General features: G+C 43.3%; 1 protein-coding gene across 1 annotated transcript in view; it reads right to left on the minus strand.

Moving 5' to 3' along the window:
• Positions 1-22,489, minus strand: part of myo6a (myosin VIa) — a 244,455-nt gene that overhangs the window by 193,146 nt on the left and 28,820 nt on the right.

Raw genomic sequence — 22,489 nt, forward strand, 5'->3', positions numbered from 1 at the left:
CACAAAGCCCTGTGCCACAGGAGTGCAGAAAATCAGTCAGTGACCTGAATACCACCACTCCTCTACTCCACCCAGAGCAAGAATCAAATTGGCTGCAAAACTCTTCACAATTAAACAGACATCCATAGTCTGGATTCTCAAATAAACAATGATTACTTGGGCAGGGTATCCTTGTACAACCATACTAAAGGACTAAGAATCAAGGGAAAGATATGGAGGGCATTGGTTAAAGAGGAATGGAAAATATCCAAACATGCCAAGATAAAAAAAAGTTAACCAGATCCAGTGAAACACATCTCCCCCATCCTCAACCCCAAATCACACAAGGACTTGCTGCTTTTTTTTAAACACTACCTAAATTCTGTTGGTGTGACCTACATTTTACAACAGATGCTAGGTTTGAGTGAATTTAAATAATATCACTGTTTGACATATTTTTCTAATCATAAAGTTATACAGCATAGAAACAGGCCCTTCGGCCCAACTGGTCCATACTGACAAAGCTGTAATGCTGTTGTTAATTGCTGGAATTACCACAATGTTTGAAACAAAGACCCTTCATTAAAAAGGTGACTAGAATTTCCCCTCCCCACCAACTACTAATCTACTGAGCAAAATAAGACTTTTTTTGTCTTTTAGTTATAAACATTTAGGAGCACCAACGGTTGCCCTTCTAAATCGCCTTTTTGAACCACTGCAGTTCATGTGGTGAACTTACTTTCACAATTCTGATTAGTGTGGAGCTCCATGATTTTGACTGAAGGGCAAAGAATAATGTTTAAATGTGACCTCAAGGGGCAATTGAAGGTGATGCTGTTCCTCAGCATCTGGTGGAGGTCACATGTTGGGAGGTAGTGACAGAAGTCTTGTGCTTCTCCCACACATCCTGTTGGACCATTTTATTCTAGTTGGTGTCAAACATATTGAACACTGTTGCAGCTACATCCAAATATTAGAGACTCTCCCCATGATCCCTAATGACCAGAATTCAATAATGCCATACTCTATCAACTGTGCCTTGATGGGCCATGGCTAAACTGAAATATCCCTAATAATGTAGCTGACACATTTTAAATTTTATTTCATATTCACCATAAAGCAATGTTTTGAACCACAGATGTACAATTCCTACTCGCACTGAAGCACTCATGACTATAAGTAGCCCTTTCTCTTTGAAATAAGAAGCAGGAACAAACCTCTTCAGAGAACCCTTCGGATGATTAAGGTCTGAAGGCCCAAGGCTCTTAGCCAGATTAGATGTTCATTTGGCAGTTTTTAGACTTTATAAAGTTTATTGCTTCCCCCTTTAAGTGAATATTTACTCCTCTTAGAAACATAGAAAACCTCCAGCACAATACAGGACCTTCGACCCACAAAGCTGTGCCAAGCATGTCCCTACCTTAGAAATTACTAGGCTTACCCATAGCCCTCTATTTTTCTCAGCTCCATGTACCTATCCAAAAGTCTCTTAAAAGACCCTATCGTATCCGCTTCCACCGCCGTTGCCGGCAGCCCATTCCACGCACTCACCACTCTGAGTAAAAAAAAACTTAGCCCTGACATCTCCTCTGTACCTACTCCCCAGCACCTTAAACCTGAGTCCTCTTGTGGCAACCATTTCAGCCCTGGGAAAAAGCCTCTGACTATCCACACGATCAATGCCTCTCATCATCTTATATACCTCTATCAGGTCACTCTGTCCTGTCCTCTATACCTCTATCCTCTGTCACTCCAAGGAGAAAAGGCCAAGTTCACTCAACCTGCTTTCATAAGGCATGCTTCCCAATCCAGGCAACATCTTTGTAAATCTCTTCTGCACCCTTTCTATGGCTTCCACATCCTTCCTGTAGTGAGGTGACCAGAACTGAGCACAGTACTCCAAGTGGGGTCTGACCAGGGTCCTATATAGCTGCAACATTACCTTCTCATAGAGTCAGCGTGGAAACAGACCCTTTGGTCCACTGACTTTGCACCAACCATCATGCACCACATTTTATTCTCCTCACATTCTCATCAAATCCCCCATATCCTACCACTCACCTACACACTAGGGGCAATTTACAATGGGCAATTAACCTACCAACCCGCACACCTTTGGGATGTGGGAGGAAACTGGAGCACCCGGAAGAAACACACAATCACAGGGAGAATGTGCAAACTCCACACAGACAGCACCGGAGGTCAGCACCAAACCCAGATGGCGGGGGCTGTGAGACAGTGGCTGCACCATTGTGCTACCCTTCTATTGAGAAGCATAGGAGGGGGTAGTTTTGTAAAGTGCAGCCTGTCTGTGAGGGAATCGAGGAACTCTGCAAATTCTCCAAGGGAGGAACTAGGCCATCATGATGCCCTTATCCAAATAAAAATATGCATGCAAACCAATGACGTTGATCACCAGAGCAAACTTGCTGATTGTCTTTCAATCTCATACCAGCTCAAACTAGAAATTGAGTAGACAAAGAGTGACAGCTGTAGAATAAGATAAAAATCCTTAAATTGACTGATCCACTGGAAATAAAAGGAGTGTACTTAGCCTAAAACACATTGTTGTAGTGCATAAAATCAATGTGATATTAATAATAGAGTGGAAGAAATGGATTCCAATGTGGTATATACAAGAACAACTCTGCACCAAAACAGGTAAGACGGATATTCTTCAGTCAAAGATGAAAAGTTCAGAAATAGACCAGAGGAGCTATGTGTAGGTTATTAAAATGTCATGGACAGGTACAGAAATTAACCAAAAGATCTAAATGAATCTGGGGTCTACATTATTTGAAGCTAAAACTATGTCAAGCTGAAGTACTGTGAACATTTCTAGGCACCACACCTTACAGGAACATTAGAGGTCAAAAGTGTAGTTTTACCAGATTGATACGTAGCTCTAAGGGGAGAAGTGAGCAAACTGGTTTTGAGTCCTCTGGAATTTTGGAGGCTATGAGATAATCCAAGTGAAGCTTTCTGGACATTAGGGAAACGTATAGGGTGATTTGAGAAACTTTTCCCATTGGCTGGGGAATCCTTGAATAGGAGGCAGAGTCTAAAAATCAGATGCATGTCTTTTGTGGAGTGAAGTTTGGAACATGTCCACAAACAGAGAGTGGCAGAGATTTGGAACACCATCAATATTGGGTCAATCCTTCATTTTAAAATGGAGGTGGATATGTTTTTATTAACCCCCAGAGACATTAAGGGATGTAAAATGAAGGTACATTGGGTCAGGTCAACGATCAGCCATAATCAAGAGGTTGAAAGGCCTTCTCACATTACAATCTTATAAGATGTTGAAATTAATTCTCCATTCCAGCTGATAATGAAGCTGAAAGGCATTTGCTGTTTCAATAGATAAATCCAATCATTGTAGTCCATCAAAATAAATGGAAGATTTGGTTGCCTAAAATCCACCAAAGCGGCTGTTCAAGCCAAGAGCCTGATCTCATTGAAAGATGTATCCAATAATGCACACGGCCCTGCTTCTTCCCATAACCCTGAAATTACTTGTTGTTTTCAAGTTTCTTTCCAAAGCCCTAGAGAGGGTCACGATTGAATTTGCAGCCATTACTCTTTCACTCAGTAAACACTGGATCACAATTCCCCACTTCAAGACATTCTCATCCCTCCCCCAGTTCTTTTGCTATTCATCTTAAATCAACATTCTCTGGTCACCTTGCCAGTGGAATGTTTCGCCCTTCCTAAATCCATTGATTGTGAACTCTGTTATTGAAGTACCCTTAATTCTCTCTGTTCTGAGAACAAATCCTGCTGCTGTCATCTCTTCACACAACTGGCACCCCTCGTCATTGCCCCCCCACAACCAAAAATAGAGCAAGTCCTACTCAAACTACACTCGATCAAGAAACTCATCTTGGAATATTCAAGCCATCGAAGCGTATAGAGGAAAACAAGCAACTGATCAAGGGACTGTGTTTAAACTAAGGCTCTTCAACATTGAAAGCAGCAATTAAGAGTTTAAACTGAGATGCTGCTGTAGGGCACCTGGACACTTGTGAAAGACATGCTTAGCACCATTATCATGATGCTCATCTTCATGGTGAATGACAGAAAAAGTAAACTTTTTGGCAAGAATAGAGAAGGCAACAATCTTGGAATAATTTGACAGAATATCTACTTTCACAGTGGGGAGATAAATCTGCTGGATTTGCTAAATACTAGTTGAATATTTTTTCTGAAGCACAGTTATTTAATTTGTCACCTTGATAACAATGTAGTCACAAAGAATACAAAAAAATACGGAAGCTATCAACAAATTATATTCTGTATTCATCTATTTATATCACAGCTGTCACCAAACTGACCGTCCAGTTTGAAGCTTTAATTACATCTATGGAAAGGTGGTTGGGCTATCAAGCAGTGTATCCTTAACCATAGCTTGGGAGTTGACCACATTGGGCAGTCCCTGGGCTATGAATCAACAACACAACAAGGCTACGTTGTGTTACCCAGCCAGCAATGTTCTTGAGAAATAGGAACACAAACATAACTAGAACTAGACAAATGATTTGAACAAAGCTGCCCAAATTAATATTTTTACGTGCATCACAAATAGTGAATCAGCCATCAACTTTAGAAAAATGATCAACAGTGCCATGCTAAGCTCTCTCTTTAAAAAGAGAAGTCTAATTTAATGTTTATATTGGGAAGCAGTATTGACTCCAGTCAGCAACTGTAGATGCTGCAAGGTTGCTTCTGGAACAAATGGACCACCCTTTTCAGACAGAGATGAGGAGGCAAAAATCACTAAATGTATGTGGAGGGGAGACAAGTATTATGGGGAAAACTACAGGAAAGTGGAGTTGAGTCCAGGATTGGACCACCCATCAGTGTGGCTAACTCATGGTCCCTATTGTTCATGTACGTATGACTGTCTTGTTTCTGCTGCCTGCATTCACTTGCTTGCTGCAGCAGGCTTCTCACATCCCCACCCGAGCATTGCTCTTCAAAGCAGCGCCCCCTCCCAATGGAGAGATACAGGGTACCCCTGCTGCTTCCCCCCACCCCCCCCCCCCAACACCTCACTCATCCATCCTCAGAGATGTAGGGTCCCAGCAGCCCACTGCTTCCCTCACAACCCAGAAGGTGCATAGATCACCTGCCACCTGCAGTAGAGGGCCTATGCATCTCTCCAGCTCAGGAGAACCACTCCCGGCAGTATAGAATGGGGTGGTGGTAGTGAATTCAAAGGAATAATGTTGCTTAACATTCAATTTGTTTAGTGCATCCCTCATGTTTGGGTATCCAACAGAGAGAAAATGATCTTGTTCCATCAGCATCATCTCATATTCCAAAAGGAAGGAATATTTGATGGAAAGTAAAATATAAAATATATTGTCAGGGAGTGATTAAAATGTCCAAACTGGGAAAATATCATCACAAAATAAAACGTAGCTATTTTCATTCCCTCAATGAGTTTCACACTCTACAGCAAAAATACTTTTGTTAGTTTTCTATTACATACATACATATGACTTAGGAGCAGGTGTAGGACACTCAGCCCCTCAAACCTGGCTATCTAATGGTAACCTTTCACCTTCCCTCCCTCCACCTCCCTCCCAAACTTAACAAGATTCTATCTTCCTCAAGAGGCAGAGGAAGCAGTGTCTTTGAATAATTTTAAGGCCTAAGTAGGGAGCTCCAAAGACTCTCAAGAGGGACAGTCCCTAAATGGGCAACCCCTAATCAGTAATCCCTAGCTCTAGATACTCCCAGAAGAGGAAACTTTATCTCCGCATCCACTTCAGGAACAATGAAGTTTCAGTCAAGTCCCCTCTCTCTCTTCCCAACATCAACAGATTCCAGTATAGCTTGTCTAACCTTTCCTCACAAAACTTCATCACTAAACTCAGTACTATTAAACTCTCAAATACCCCAGGCTTGATAGTGCCAGAATGACATGTTACTGAAGGTCCAAAAGTGCCACTTAGTTTAGCACTAAAATTTATTTTTGAGAAGTGATGCATATCAATACACAGTTTATAACTTCATCCCATAACCATATCTTGTTCACCATCATGGAAAGTAAGTAAGTATATAATAAATATGTCATAAAGGTATTTGTTCAGCTCAACAGGCACATTCTAACGGCTCATTTTAAAAACCTTGGTACTAACATTGGCTCTCTGTTAGCACCTTTGCCTCAGAGGAAGGAGGTCAAGGATTCCAGTCCCCAAGTCACTTATTCTAAGTCGAACCAAGGCATTTTCATGATATGCTGGCCATCTAGGATGGTACTGGAGTGTGCCGACTCTGCAAGATGGCTCAACAGATCTAATTACAATTACCTTTCACTCAACCAACATCATTAAAAATCTCATTATTCCCATGTTTAAAAGAGATTACACTTCAAAAATTGTTTCTTAATCTGCAAAGTGCATTGGTCAGAGGGCAAGGCAGGCACTAGATAAAAACTGTTTTATTTCTTACTTTATTGCATCAAAAAGTACTATCTAAATGTGCTTATGCAAAACAACAATGCACAAGTACAAGGACAGCACAACAGAGCTTAGGAGAAACAGAGCTTTTGATCTGCCAGATTTTCACCAGCATTTTGTCCTGACCCATATTCTTCATTAACTATCTACCTCCAAGTCTCTCACAAGAAGTTATTGCATCTCCTCCAACGACATCATGAGGCAGACAATTCCGCATTCTACCCACACTCGATTTTTTCTTTGCTAACTCCCCTTTAATTCTTTGTGATCATCATAAGTTTGCACATCTTAGTTATCAACTCATCATCCAGTTGAAACTACAACTAATTAATTTGTCGTAACCATGCATATTCTTCAACACCTCCAACTGGGGTCTAGTAAAAACACTTATCACATCTGTAACCCCTCATCTGGGACAACCTCCTGTGACTCCATGCTGCACATTGCTATTATTTTCACACCCCTAAAACAAATTGCATATCTTTAGCACTTTTTACACAGTATAAATATCTAAAGCTGCTTCACAGGAGCTTTCCCTATTGAAGTGTGATACTGAGGAAATGAAAAGAGCGATGAGGGTACAAAAACACTGTACAACACAGAAGTTCAGTGCATCTTAAAAAGGAGAAAAGACAGAAATTCAAGGATTTCACCTCAGAGCTTAGGGCACAGGCAGTTCAGAGTTGCTAACATGGAGTGAAGGAAGATGGGGTTACACAGAGATCAGAGCTGGAGAAATACAGAACATTATGTCTTACAACAAGAATCTAAATAACTAGAAATTTAAGTCAATAATAAGCTACATGCAATTCTGCAACTGGTTGTGGAAGTGCAAAGTGTAGTCACCATGGTTGCTGTCAGGACTTCCCTTAGAAATTTTCAGAACCAGAAAACACATTCACCACAGTCAGCTCGGGCTCACGAAGTCACAGAGGCTCAGGAGCAGCATCTAGAAGCTTTGAATGCAACTTGTTTATAATTTGCACTGTACACATTCGTAGCTATGACTTAACGAAGCATCGCCGTCATCTGTTTGAGGGAAACTATACAACACAACATTGAGAGGTCTCTGTATGTTGAGAAAATAGTCTGCTACTAGCAAGTAAAGCAGCCACATCACATTCCAAATATGGCCTTTAGTCTAACATGAACTCCACATTATCCTGCGATTTTTAATTTATGCTTCAGTGTAGAACCAAAGCTAACATTGTTCTGTGCTCTTACACATTTGCACACACACCTTTCATGAATTTTATAAAGGATCTATAATTCTGCTTAAATGTTGCTATATAATTAGTACCTCTCATCGTTACTTCCAAGGTATTTGTTCATTTCTCACTTTGAACTCAGTAATAAGATGAACGCGAGTGGGAATAATTGGCACTTCCCTATCTAATCAATGGCTACTGTATAAACAAGTTTCCCTTCATCTCATTCCGAAATGGCCTCCGTCTTGTTCTGAGACTATGACCTTGTTCTTGTTCTGACTCTGGGACAGCTCTGCATGAATTTTTGAGACAATCCCTCATTCTTCTAAACTATAGAGAACACAGGCCTATTTTACTCAATCTCCTTTCACAAGCCAAACCTGCCATCCAGGACCAGGTTGGTGAATAAATGCATTGTGTAGTCTGCCGCTGGTGGAAGTCAAAACCAGAGGAGGAGGAAAGCAGAGATCTGGGAGGATTGTAGAGCAGGAGGAGGTTTCATGTAGTACATGAAGGGTTAGAGCCTTGGGTTGAACTGCTTTGCATGGAGAAGACCTCCCTAGTGATAGCAAGTCATGTCTATCACCCAGTATGGGCAATGGGTGAATCTGACACATTTCGATCTCTTGATTGGCTTTAATGGTTCAAGGACTCCAAAGAAAAACATTCTATTTTATTTTGTAAGCCTCGAGTTTTTCTTTGATCTTCGATCCCCTAGGACATAATTAAGACGTCTTACAAATTTAACAAATGGCTTCATGAGTAATTGAACAGATGACAAGCTGTGACAAGTATTTATCCAAGTTGACTCTGAACAGATTGAGGTAGTCAATACACATCGCCTACCAACATTTGGTAAATATTACATTCTGTTGAAACTACTGTTTGAGCAGGTAATTCTATTTAACTTCTGAGTTGTGGGCAAGAGGAAATCAGTTAAATTCCTCTCAAGCCACTGCACCAGAGAATCATCATAATTTCTGAATTCATTCAACATTCAGAAATACTTAAATTTTTCAGTAACCCTCATAATGAAACAGGTCTGATGACAAAAAGATGCACAAAACTAATTCATTATTTAGAGACACAAGGGAGACTGCAGATGTGGAAAGTTGGAGCAATACACAAAAAGCTGGAGGAACTCAGCGAGTCAGACAGCATCGATGGAGGGAAATGAACAGCTGATGTCTCAGGTTGAGACCCTTCATCAGGACCGGAAAGAAAAATGGGAGATAGGCAGTATAAAAGGTGGGAGGGGAAGGGGTGGAGCGAGAGCTGGCAGGTGAGAGGTTGATCCAGGTGAGAGGGTGTTGATAGGCAGGTGAGGGAGGGGGAGAGTGGGAATGATGTATGAAGCTGGGAAGTGATAGGTGGAAGTGACGCAGGGCCGAAGATGATGGAATCTGATAGGAGAGGACAGTGGACCATGGAAGGGAAGGAGGTGATGAGGGGAACCAGAGGGAGGAAGGTGATGGGCAGATGGAGAGGCCGGGGGAGGGGAAGAAATGGGGTGATGGGGCGATGGGGCCGGGGGGATAAGGGAAAACAAAGGGGACAGAGGAGAGTGGTTACTGGAAGTTAGAGAAATTGATGTTCATGCCATCAGGTTGGAAATTACCAAGGCGGAATATGGAGGTGCTATTCCTCTAATCTGCGTCTAGCCTCCATTTGGCAGTAAAGGAGGCCGTGGACAGACACGTCAGCGTGGGAATGGGAAGTGGAATTAAGCACTGAAGAGGTTAAGTATTTTTGCAGCAAAATCAAACACTAAATGAACTACAAAATTCTGGCAATTCAGTGACCCAACGGGTTGAACATTCTTGGACTGATTTCTGTTACCCCACAGCTCCTCAGAAGTTGAGGAGCTCACCATTAGAACACTTGCTGATTTTACCCAACTGATGTTCTCACAGGCATCTACCAGGATCAAATTACTAGTATGAATGAATAAAGTAGGAATTAATGAAGTGGGAATGAATAAATATTCAGGAGTTCTCTTTGTTAGTATTTAGGAATAAACAACAATGCAGGATTTTCAATTTACATACCACAGAATGTGAAGCCAACCTGTCAAAAGATGCAGACAGGCAAGACAACCATTTTCTTTAAAATAAACTAAATGCTTTTACTTACAAAAGGATTTCAAGTTGATCCCTCAATTATTTAGCACAAGGCAAATCTTTCCCCTCTTTAAAAACTTAATAATGATACGAAAATCTCAAAAAAAGTCATGATGTACAGCAACCAAAATGGTGCAGCAGATTTCAGTCTGTGATTGAACAGAGTCTGACGTTCACAATATACATTATTTTACTATTTCGTATAATGATAATGCGGAGCAAAGTTTAGTTCAACATATACTGATAGACCTTGAAAGTAGCCCTCCATTCTTCAGAAAGCACATTTGTCAAATGGCAATCCAACCTGTTTGATTTTTATATAATAGAGGATTGTTAAACTTTAACAGCAAACACAAGAATCTATCCAACCAATTAAAGGTGTGATAGTAATGAATGCCATTGGACCAAATCTGGAACATAGAAACTACTTTATTCCATCAATAAGAGAAACTTGCATAAAGTTCCAAGAATTTTAACTAGTATGTATTATGGTATGGATAAGCATCACCAAAAATATAACAATACCTCTGTAATATCGAAATGGGTTTAGAGAGGTGAGTTTACATCTTGTAACAGTAATTTTTAAACCAACAACTAAAGTTGTCCATTTCTGACTGCAATCCCATTTTGCACAAATTCATCTGTTCCTTTGGTTCAGCAGAGAAATATAAACATGGACAGTAGGATAGTGAATACAATTTTGTAGGTAATTAGTAAAATTCTTCTGCTTTAAGGTCGAGAGAAAGCTGTTTTAAGAGATACTTTGCTGTAATCTTTGGCCCAACAAGATGCTTCCAGCCAACACATTCAATACTAATCTGTCTCATGGTCTCCATCTAGCACATTAATTTTTCATTAATAAAATAGCTTTAAATATTAATTACATGCTGCATAATGTAAACAGTAATGTTTTCCACGTCTGTAACCATATGCCACTGTCGATGATCATGTTGCCATTCAATGGAAAAGGTCCACTCTTCCCGAGGGCTCTTCTTCGTAAAAACTGCTGGATTACCTATACTGTACAAAGCAGAACTGACAAGAAACACTGCTGAAACTTATAAAGGGATGTGACTGGTGAAGGAGGACTAAATGATTGCATTCCAATTTTTCACAATTTTATGGGAAAAGGCTCAATAAAGCAGTCTTTTGATGCCAGCTTTTACAAGTCTGTCTGAATTTGATATGGTAACAGAACCACAGATTGGAAATGTGCCAGGTGTGACCTCAGCATCACTTACGACAGGAGGGAATGTATACTGGGGCAATGACCACGCTGCTAGAATGTGTACATGCGTAGGCACCAGGCAAACACAGAATCGGACCCCATTGTGATTCTCCCACCACTCAGACTCCGATGTGGGACTCCCCCCATAAAAGCCCATCTGGGACGCAGTGTGCGAGAGACAGCACTACCTTCTGCCATCTCTGACACTGGCTTCATTCCCACCATCTCCACAGCCCTTGGCTTTGGCACTGTGATAGTCATATGCCTGTCATCATTTGACCACCTCAGCTATCTTCTTGCACCTTACTGCACTTCTGGTTTACTTGTTCCATGAATATCATTTGCAAATTCATCTGAAAGAGCAGAAATGAAGTGATTGCTTGTGATTAAAATTATTTTTCTGGTCCATGATGACAAACTCCACATCATAGCTCTCTTAATTATTGGGGTTCACCACCTTCAGACAACATCTCCAAGCCAGCTTCAATGTAGTCTTATAAATGTTGGCACATCCCTCATTGCACCACCTCAAAACTGTCTCCAGGAGCGCACTTTGACAGAGCACACAGGTAGACCAACAAGGGAAAGAAAGCATTCCTCGACCTTATCTTGGGGACTATAACCAGTCAAGTGGAGGGAATATCCGTGGGGGAGCATTTTGGAGATAGTGACCATAACTCAGTATATTTCAAAGTAGTTTTGGAAAAAGACAAGGATAAACCAGGTATCAAGATCTTAAATTGGGGGAAGGCCAATTTCATTACAAATAGACAAGACCTGGCAAAGGTGGACTAGGAGCATCTACTTGCAGGTAAGTCTCCATTTGCACAATGGGGATCATTCAAAGGAGAAATAACAAGAGTTCAGGCCACCCTGTCAGGGTGAAAGCCAAGGGTAACAAGTACAGGGAACCCTGGATGTCAAGGGATATTGGGGGATGGATAGAGAAAAAAGGAAGCATATGGTAGGTATGGAGAACTAATGACGGGCAGGGCCGACAAAAGTAATAAAAAAGTGTAGGGAGGATCTAAAAAAGGAAATTAGGAAGACAAAGAGGGGATCAAGAGAAATTACTGCAGACAGGATTAAAGGTAAATCTGAAGGCATTCCATAAGTATATTAAAGACAAAAGAATAACCAGGGAAAGAGCAAAACTCACTGGGGACAACAGGAGCAATCTGTGCATGGAGCCAGAAGGTACAGGTGAGGTCTTAACTGAATACTTTTCTTTGGTATTCACAACTGATTTTGTAGTTGGAAGATTCAGCAAAAGGGGAAGGTGAAATTCTGGTGCAAGTCTCCATAAATATAAAGGAGGTACTCAGTGCCTTAGTGGGCTTGAAGGTGGACAAAGAGCCGGATGAGATTTATCCCAGGCTGCTACGGGAGACTAGGGAAGAGATGCCAGTCTGTATGACACAAAGGCCACAGACAGCACAGCCTCCCAGAACTTCCTGTCCTCTATCACGAAGGTCTTAGATGACAGCAAGCGGGAGAGTCTAGACCAACCACTGACCCTGGAGGAGCTGACTGGCTTCATCTGTTCTTGAGTCGAATAAAACTCCCGGTAGCAACGGCTTACCGGCGGAGTTGTACTCGGCTCTGTGGGACTGGATGGGCCCGGACCTGCTGGAAGTGTACAATGCTATGCTTCTGACTGGCAACATGTCAGAATCCACGAGGAAGGGCACCATCACCCTCATCTACAAGCAGAAGAGGGAGAGGGAGGACATCAGAAATTGGGGACCTATCTCACTGTTGAATGTGGATTATAAGATCCTGTCCAAGGCCATCGCCAACAGGGTCAAGTCTGCTCTGGGACAGGTGATCCACCCGGACCAAACCTGTGCTGTACACGGCAGGAAGATCTTTGACAGCCTTGCGCTGCTTAGAGATACCATCGCCTATGTGCAGGGCAGAGGGGTGAACACCTGCCTGGTCAGCTTGGACCAGGAGAAGGCCTTCGACAGGATATCACGTACGTACATGTTGGATGTGTTCTCCAAAATGGGCTTTGGGGAGGGAATCAGGAATTGGATCCAACTTCTCTATACAGACATCCGTAGCGCAGTCCAAATCAATGGGTGGGAAACAGACAGCTTCCCCATTTAAGTCTGGAGTCAGGCAGGGCTGCCCTCTATCCCCTGTCTTGTTTGTGTGCTGTACAGAACCCTTTGCCAAATCCATCAGGAGGGACGAGAGAATCAGAGGGGTGACGTTGCCAGGCAGTGAGGGCACCCAGGTGAAAACCTCCCTGTACTTGGACGACGTCGCCATCTTCTGCTCGGACCCAAGGTCAGTTCGCAGGTTGACCAGCATCTGCGACCAGTTTGAGTTGGCATCAGGGGCCAGAGTTAACCGCGCAAAGAGTGAGGCCATGCTCTTCGGCAACTGGCCCGACCGATCTAACGTCCCCTTCACCGTCAGGCCTGACTATCTGAAGGTGCTGGGGATCTGCTTCGGAGGGGTTGGGGCGTGCAACGAAAATTGGCGGGAGCGGATTGGGAAGGTGAAGCAGAAACTGGGACTGTGGGAACGGCGCTCCCTATCGATAACTGGGAAGAACTTGGTCATCAGGTGTGAGGTGCTCTCAGGGCTGCTGTACTTGGCGCAGGTGTGGCCCGTCCCTCGCTCCTCCGGCTTGGAAATCACCCATGCCATTTTCCGGTTCATCTGGGGATCCAAGATGGAGCGGTTCCGACGGGTCACCATGCACAAGTCCCTGGACAATAGGGGTAAAGGTGTCCCCATTGTCACCCTCATCCTGATGACCACCTTCGTCTGTGGCTGCATCAGGCTGTGCGTGGAACCCAAGTACGTGAGCACCAAGTGTCGCTACGTACCGAGGTTCTACCTGTCCCGGCTGTTGCGAAGGATGGGCCTGGCCCCATGGCCACACAACGCCCCAGTTAGCTGGATGTTACTGCACTACCTGTCCTTCATGGAAAAGTTCTTCCGGACCAATACCTTGAACCATAACTCCATCAGGAAATGGTCAGCACGGAACATCCTGCAGGCACTGCAGGAGAAGGACTCAATGGACACTGTGGGGTGGTTCCTGGAGCAGACTGTCCAGACCATCTGGCAGAATGCCTCATCGCCAGAACTCACCAACAAGCACCAAGACCTCGCTTGGCTGGTGGTGAGAGGGGCCCTCCCAGTCAGATCCTCCCTGCATGATAGGGGCATCACTCCCAGCACGCACTGCCCCCGGGAGGACTGCGCTGGGGACGAGATAGTCGCCCACCTCTTTGCGGGCTGTGGGTTTGCGAGGAGGGTGTGGCAAAAGATGCAGGGGTCCTTGTCACAGTTCATCCCCAGCAGCTGCGTGACAGAGGATTCTCTGATCTACGGGCTGTTCCCGGGGACGCACACAGAGACGGACATCAACTGCTGCTGGAAGGTCATCAACTCGGTAAAAGACACCCTTTGGTCTGCCCGAAAATTGTTGGTCTCCCAGCACTGCGAGATGTCCGTAGGGGAATGCTGGCGACACTAAGAATGGAACTGTACACAAATGTAAAGGTTTGAACTGTTTTATTATTGTATATAGTTTCTTTTATTGTGAATAAAGTTTATTTTGTTTAAAAAAAAAGAGATTGCTAGGGCTCTGGGTCAGATTTTTAAATCTTTACTGACCACGTGTGGTACCAGATAACTGGAGGACAACAAATGTGGCCCCCCCCCACCCCCCACCCCCCCACCTTTCAAGAAGGGCAGCAGGAAAAAGCCTGGTAATTACAAACCTATGAGCCTAACATCAGTGGTAAGGAAGTTATTGAAAAAAATTCTGAAGGACAGGATTAATGATCACTTGGAAGGGCTGTGATTAATCCGAGATAGCCAGCATGGCTCTGTCAAGAGCAGACCTTGTCTGACCAATGTGACTGACAAAGTGTATTGATGAGTTCAGTGCAGTAGATGCAGTTTATATGAACTTCAGTAAGGCCTTCAACAAGGTCCCACCTGGAGACTGGTTCAAAAGACTAGGGGCCATGGGATCCAGGGCAAATTGTCATATTAGATCCAAAATTGGCTTGGAAATGGAAGACAGAGGGTGATGGTACAGGGCTGTTTTTTGTTTGATTGGATGCCTGTGACTAGTGCTGTTCCACAGGGATTGGTGCTGGGACCTGTACTATTTGTAATATACAGGAATGTGGATGTGGGAGGCATGATCAGTAAGTTCGCAGATGACATGACAATTGGTGGAGTTGTTGACAGTGTGGAGGGTAGTCTTAGGCTACAGGGTGAGATCGATGTGTTGGTGAAAGGGGCTGAGAAATGACAGATGGAGTTTAATCCTGATAAATCTGAGGTGATACATTTTGGGAGCGTGAATAAGGTTAGAAGATACACCATAGGCAGGCATGCTAGTGTAGTGGTTAGTGAAATGCTATTACAGCACCAGCGACCCGAGTTCAATTCCAGCCACTGTCTGTAAGGAGTTTGTACGTTCTCCCCACGTCTGCATAGGTTTCCTCCAGGTGCTCCAGTTTCCTCCCACATTCCTAAGACATACGGGTTAGGAAGTTATGGGCATGCTACGTTGGCGCTAGAAGCATGGAGACATTTGCAGGCTGCCCCCAGAGCACTCTACGCAGAGATGCATTTCACTGTGTGTTTCAATGTACATGTGACTAACAAAGATATCTTATCTTAATGGTAAGGTCCTAGGGTGTACTGAGTAACAGCGAATCCTTGACATACAAGTCCAAAGATCCTTGAAGGTGGCAGCAGAGGTAGATAAAGTGGTGAAGGCAGAATATGGGATGCTGCCTTCATTAGTCAGGGCACCAAATACAAGAGCAGGGAGGTCATGCTCCAGCTTTATAAAACATTGGTCAGACCTCAGCTGGATTACTGTGTGCAGTTCTGGTCACCATATTACAGGAAGGATGTGATAGCGCTGGAGAGTGCAGAGAAGATTCACCAGAATGTTGCCTGGAATGGAGTCTTTTAGTTATGAGGAGAGACTGGGTCTGCTCTCCCTGGAGTGGAGGAGGGTAAGAGGCGACATGATTGAGGTGTAAAATTATAGAGCAGGAAACTTTTCCCCTTCAAGGTGAATAAAACTAGGGTAAGGGGCATTTAGAGGGGACCTGAGGGGAACCTTTCTCACCCAGAGTGGCGAGTACCTGGAATACACTGCTGGAGGGAGTGGTGGAAGCAGTGTTGCTGATAGCAGTTAAGTGCCTGGACCAGCAGTTGAATCATCTAGGCATGGAAGACTATGGGCCAAGTGCTGGGAGATGGGATTAATACAAATAATACAATGGGATTAATACTGCCCACTGGTTGGCATGGACAAGGTGGGCTGAATGGCCTGTTTTCATGCTGTACAACTCTAACACAAAAGGCTTGTTTCAGGTGGACATTACACATTGCTCCAGAGTCAAGCTGAAACATCACTGGTTACCCTGCACCAACACCTAGACCTAGGTACATCTGGTGGTTGTTCCCCAGAATTGGTTTGTTTTGGCACCAGATGCACTTCAGCTGCTACAGAGTTGGACCCTGTCTCTGTCCCTGAATGGCCCATCTTGTCTATACTGTCGACTTCTGGCATCCTCTCCATTGTGCACGGTTTGTAAAAATTATCTTACATTCCAAATCATGCATTCCCTTTCCCTTTTGCAGGAAATTTCTTTTTCAGCTGTGCATGCTGCCATACTCAATATTTTCAATACTTAAGCTTAGTTTCAATACCTTAGCTGTACTTTCCTTATTCTGTCTTCACACGTTCTTCCTGCTGTTGGCTTTCTGACATTTCTAGCCAGTTTTGGATAGAGCCTCAGCTTTACGTGACTGTATGAACTCAAGAGTTAACTCCATCCACCAAGAAGCCATTGACTCAGGGTACACACCCCGAATCCACAAATAGTCTGATCTTTAATGGACAAATCTATCGTATCTGCAGCCCTGCAATTATCTGTGAACAGTCTCAACCTCTTTAGGAAAGGATCAAAGGATTCTTCTCCCTGTTCCTGGGTGCATTTAAACAACCAGTAACAGTTGATTGTTTCATCTCTAGACAGGTTGTAATGTGCTTGCAATGCATCTAATGCATTAGAAGGCTCTGGTTTAGTTCACCTCCCCTCATGACCCACAAGAAATGTGAGCATCTGAACTACAGTCTGCTCTGGTTTATCTGCCATAACCAGCTCAACATACAGTGTGAATTCTTCTCTCCTTTGTCTCCATTCTTTCAACAGATTATCTCTTAGAAACCCAAAGCAATTTGTCTGGCTTCTTTAACTCCACAGTAGGTTCTCTCCTGTGGATTGTTCTACCCATTCCCTCCTCCATGTTCTCTCCTACTGAAAACTAACTTGCTTTCTCTCCTTGCCAGTTCTGATGAAGGGTCTTGGACCTGAAAGGTTGACCATTTCTCTCTCCTCAGATGCTGCCCAACCTGCTGTGCGTTCCCAGCATTCCTTGTTTTTATTTTAGTGCAGTAAGCCAATCCCATTTCACGTTCACACAATTGCCTCAGATCTCTAATGTTGAAGAAAAGTCAACAAGGGATTGATAAAGTACGTGATAGGTTCTTTGGCAAGATTGAAACCCACATGATTAAAGGGACATTGGTTGATAAAGGACAGAAAGAAAGTGGCAGAGGTAAATGATTGCATCTCACACAGAAGAAAGTATACAGGAGTGGTTTTCAAGAGTGAATATTAGAACCAATAGACATTTTGATGTATCATCACAACTGAGGTTTAGGAGCTGCAAATAATTTCCAAGTCTACAGCTGAGACAAAACTCTGAAGTGTGGTGAAAAGTGAAGGGCAATATTAACCGATGCAGGAGATCAACAGACAAACTAATGAAATGAGCAAGACACAAGGTAAAATTTAATGCAGAGCACTTTGAACCGATAAACTTGGTGGTAGGAATGATGATACAAATTAAATAGTGGTGATACAAATTAAGTAATAGAGAGCGCTTGCTCTGCATACCCACAAACATGGTAGTGTGGTATTGAAGACTTGCACTTCAGAACGAGCCACATTATTACACAGTTACACTGGCATCTACCCAACCAAACAGAAAATTGTCCAGATATTTCCTGTTCACAAAAAGCAGCACAGTCCAATCCAGCTACTTTTCCCAACATCTGCCTACTCTCCTCAATCATAAGAAGAATATTGATGGTTCCATCAAGAGGCACCAACACACCAGTGGATTGCTCACTGATGAGTAGTTTGAACTTTCCCGTGACAACTTGGCTCAAGCCCCTATTATAGCCTCAGTCCAAACATGGTCCAAACCGCCAAATTCCAGGGGTGAAGTGACAATGTCTCCTCGTGACATGGAGCAAATGAGACATCAAGTAAAATGGAAGTCAATGGGGATGTTCTCCACTGGCTGGAGTCATACCTTGCACAAGAGAAGATGGCTGTGGCTGTTGGAGGTCAATCACCCCCAGCCTCGGGGATGTGTCCTAGACCCAACCACCTTCAGCTGCTACATCAATGACTTCCCTCCATGGTAAGGGCAGAAATGGAGATGCTTGTTGATGATTGGGTGATTCTATTTAGTAGCTCCTCACTAAATGAAGCAGTTCATACATGTGGCAAGACCTGGACAGTTTTGAGGCTTGAGCTGAAATAACATTCATATCACACATGCCACCTCCAACAAGATAGAATCTGACCACCATGATTTCATAAATTCCTGAAAGCAACATTCTATGAGACACCATTGGTCAAAAATTTCACTTGATCTGCTGCCACAGTCAAATGGTGGCTGAATATCCTGCGGCAAGAGACTCAATTCTCAGCTCCGTGAAACCTTTTCACCTTCTGCAAAGCGAAGGTTAGGAGTTTGACAGAATATTCGGGACAACTGCAACACAAGAAGCTCAACACCATCTGGACCAAGAAATTCCAGTTGCCTGACATCCCATTCACTGCCTGACATGTCAGGCACGGTGTGGCTGCAGGGTGCACTGGCCAATGTCTCTTCATCATCACCTCGAAAATCCAGTACAAGGAAACACTATCCCTTCCAAGTTTCCTTCCAACTGGTGCACTCTCCTGACCTGGCCACCTATTGTCATTCCTTCAATGCCAACAGTTCAAAAGCATGGAATTTCCCACCAGCAGCACTGTGAGAGTACCTTCACCACTATAACGCACTGGTGGAGAAAACTGATAATAAGGGCATTTCAGATCCTTCGACCAGAAGCTCAAAAGCAAATGGTTACAAACAACATTAAAAACAAGTTAAGCCTCAGCTGGAATAGTGCATTCAGTCTAGACACTACACTTCGGGAATCTCAAGGTCTTAGAGGAGTCAAACCTGTGTCGCAGAGCTGATTGCTTCACCCTGAGTGGGACAATTCTGGTCGTACTCACTAAACTCCCTTCGCCCTCGAACAGGGTCATCTAGACATCTCCCCTCCAGCTCCCGCGAGCCGTTGGGCACGGTGATGGTTCAAAGAGCAAGCTGGAATAGACATGAGGAACCTCAGTTATGTGGAAAGACTGGAGAAGCTGGGATTGTTCTCCTTGGAGCAGTGAAGATTTAAGTGGAGGTCTGATGGAAATGGTCATGAACACACAATATTTCCTTGAGCAACTAAGAGGAAACTATGGCAATTGGGCATTTTCCAGAGGACAGAGGCAATCGGTGAAAAAGCAGGATGTGAGATGAAACAAAGGAGAGTGCAGATGCTGGAATCTGGAGCAACAAACAATCTGCTGGAGGAACTCAGTGGAGCAAGCACCATCTGTGGGGGGGGGGGGGGGGGGGGGGAGGGGCGAGGGAAGGAATTTTTGATGTTTTAGGTCGAAACCCTGAATCAGGACTCAATGAGATGAGACAACATAAGAAAACGAGAGATAAGAGGGGACTAGGCAGCCTCTCAAACCTACTCCACCTTTCAGTAAGGACATAGCTGATCTGACTGTTGGCCCCAACTGCATTTCCCTGCCTCACCCCCAAAACATTTGATTCCCATCAGCCAAAACCTATCTCAGTCCTAAACAACTAATCGAAAAACAAATGTTTTACGCTATGAATTGCTGTGACCTGAAATGCAATGTTTGAAATGGTTCTGGAAGCACATTCAATAGTAACTTTCAAGAGGGAATTATATATTTGAAGAGAAAGGAATTTCGGGACAATAGGGAAAAAAGGAAGGGAACAGTTTTATTTGAAATGGTATTCCAAGTAGCCTACACAGACATAAAGGGGTATAGGGCCTTCTCTTATTATGGATTTGGATCACACAAAGAGAATGCATTGATCACTTACTCCTCAATGTATTCAAGCCACTTGTATTCACTATTAAGGTTGCCATAGATCCAGAATTGCAATAATTAATGCAGAAAATTTAAACTGTAAATTGGTGCTGGCAGGTTGCAGATGCTGCAAATTCAGAGGGGGAGTCAGAACAGAACGGAGAAGCTCATTTTCATGAATAGGAGGGTAATAGTTGAGCCTTTGCCAGTGTCATCACAAAGCTCAACTTGAAAGAGTACACAAACAGACTCCAGGAAATGATGTTGAAGTTCAACACACTAACCGAGGAAGGAAAACAACCAGTGCGTTATTAACTTCTGTGCTCAGTAGTACTTCTCTGCTGTCTGTAAGCACAGAATAGTGCTATTGTTCTACAGCAACTGAAACAATCCATTGCTGTACACAGGAGGAGGTTTCACACTTCACAGCACACCTACAAATGCTGACCCTACCCTTCACACCGCCACACCTCAAAAACCAAGCCAAAAAGATCCTACAGAATCCCACATTCATTGTGCCAGGCATACAACTATTGCAAGATGGATACAAAATAGGAAAAAAAGAAAAATATTTAGAATCATCTCAAATATTGTCCCACAAATTCATTCCACAACCTCATCCCCCAGTGACGTCTAATTATTCAAACCATCCTGTTGAACAGAGATTTTGTGCCATTAAATTGTAGAATTCGGAACAAGAATGAATATGCTATGCAGCGTGCTTGAAATATGAAAAACAAAACAAGTAGATCATGAAATTTCATCATAATACTTGTTTCAAGGAGTCGGGTGCTATTAGAGATTTTACCGAGATATTCAGAAATAAAATAGCTTAGGTATCAGAGGACTCAAATGACAAATAACATCTACCAATACACACATTTAAGATAGTTCTACTTTGTTATGAATTACACTATCACAATTCTTATACTCCCAATGAAGGAACATTTTCTCCTACAGAAAGCTGTCCCAAGCTGAGTGACACATTAGACAGCAAAGCCACTGAGTAATGCAAATACACGTATAGGCAGAAGTATATCCAGCACGTTCAGTAGCAGTCCTAGCAAAAGAAGCAACAAGCCTACCAACCACCCAAAGGCAGCATCACCCCAGCAGCTTCTGATGTCCAAAATGTACCAAACTGCTTCATCAACCACCCAGGATGTTCATGTCTTGCAGATGGCAAAATCCCCAAAGCAACTGGTGTAACAGGACTGCAACTCTGGAACTATTACAGATTGGGACTGAAGAAACCACACCTCAGGTCAGCCTTGCGACACCACATTTTGTATACAATGCTTTTCAAACAAGTTTGGTACTTTGAGTAGCGTACATTCTGCCGGAGGAGCTCAACGGGCCAAGCTGCATCTGTGGTGGGGAAGGAACTGTTGTCGTTTCGGGTCAAAACTCTGCATCAGGACTGGAAACACTGACAATTCCTTCCCCGCCCCACAGACGCTGCTCAACTCACTGAGTTCCTCCAACAGATTGCTTGTTGTTCCAGATTCCAGCATCTGCTCTCACAGACTGTTCATTTCATCACATCACGATTCCATCAAAAATCTATGGACAACCTTCTTCTTGTCGTTAGATTGGAGAAGTCCCCACTGTCACTAGAATCTTCAGCACAATGTGAGATTGTGACTGGAAGACAACAAATACCACAGTACAAAACATGACTGATAGCGAGCAAGAATTTTACCCCAACTGTTGAGTCCCAAGTGACCATTGTACAGGATCCCGGATCTCAAACCAACCATAAGCACTGGAATCCTATGAAATAAAATGGGGAAACTGCAAACCCTTCAAATAAAAACGAAAAACTGGATGAAAATGCACAGATCAGAGAATATTTGCAAAGAGAATATGACGGCTCAGGCATGACTTATATAACCTATAATACTTAGTTCTTCTTGTTTATCTTTAACCTGTATGTATCTGTACTGCAGGGCATGTTGATAATGAAAGGATGTGTGATGACTGAGTTAGCAGTACTGTACTTCAAATCATGATCCAGCATTGGTAAATTTTGACAAATCTCTTGTGCTTCAATTGCCTATTAAATTGTTCTACCACTGTAATTTAAGTTCACTTCAGGTACTCTTATATTGAACAGTCCCCACAAAGGCCTCTTCAACCAGCAGTCTTGATGAGATCTGACCAGGGTCACCTCCCATCTCTCATGACATACCATTAGCCCATTGGCCCATTAAGTCTATGCAGATTCTCAGAG

Source organism: Pristis pectinata, chromosome 3, assembly GCF_009764475.1.
Source record: "Pristis pectinata isolate sPriPec2 chromosome 3, sPriPec2.1.pri, whole genome shotgun sequence".
In the NCBI taxonomy this organism is placed as follows: Eukaryota; Metazoa; Chordata; class Chondrichthyes; order Rhinopristiformes; family Pristidae; genus Pristis; species Pristis pectinata.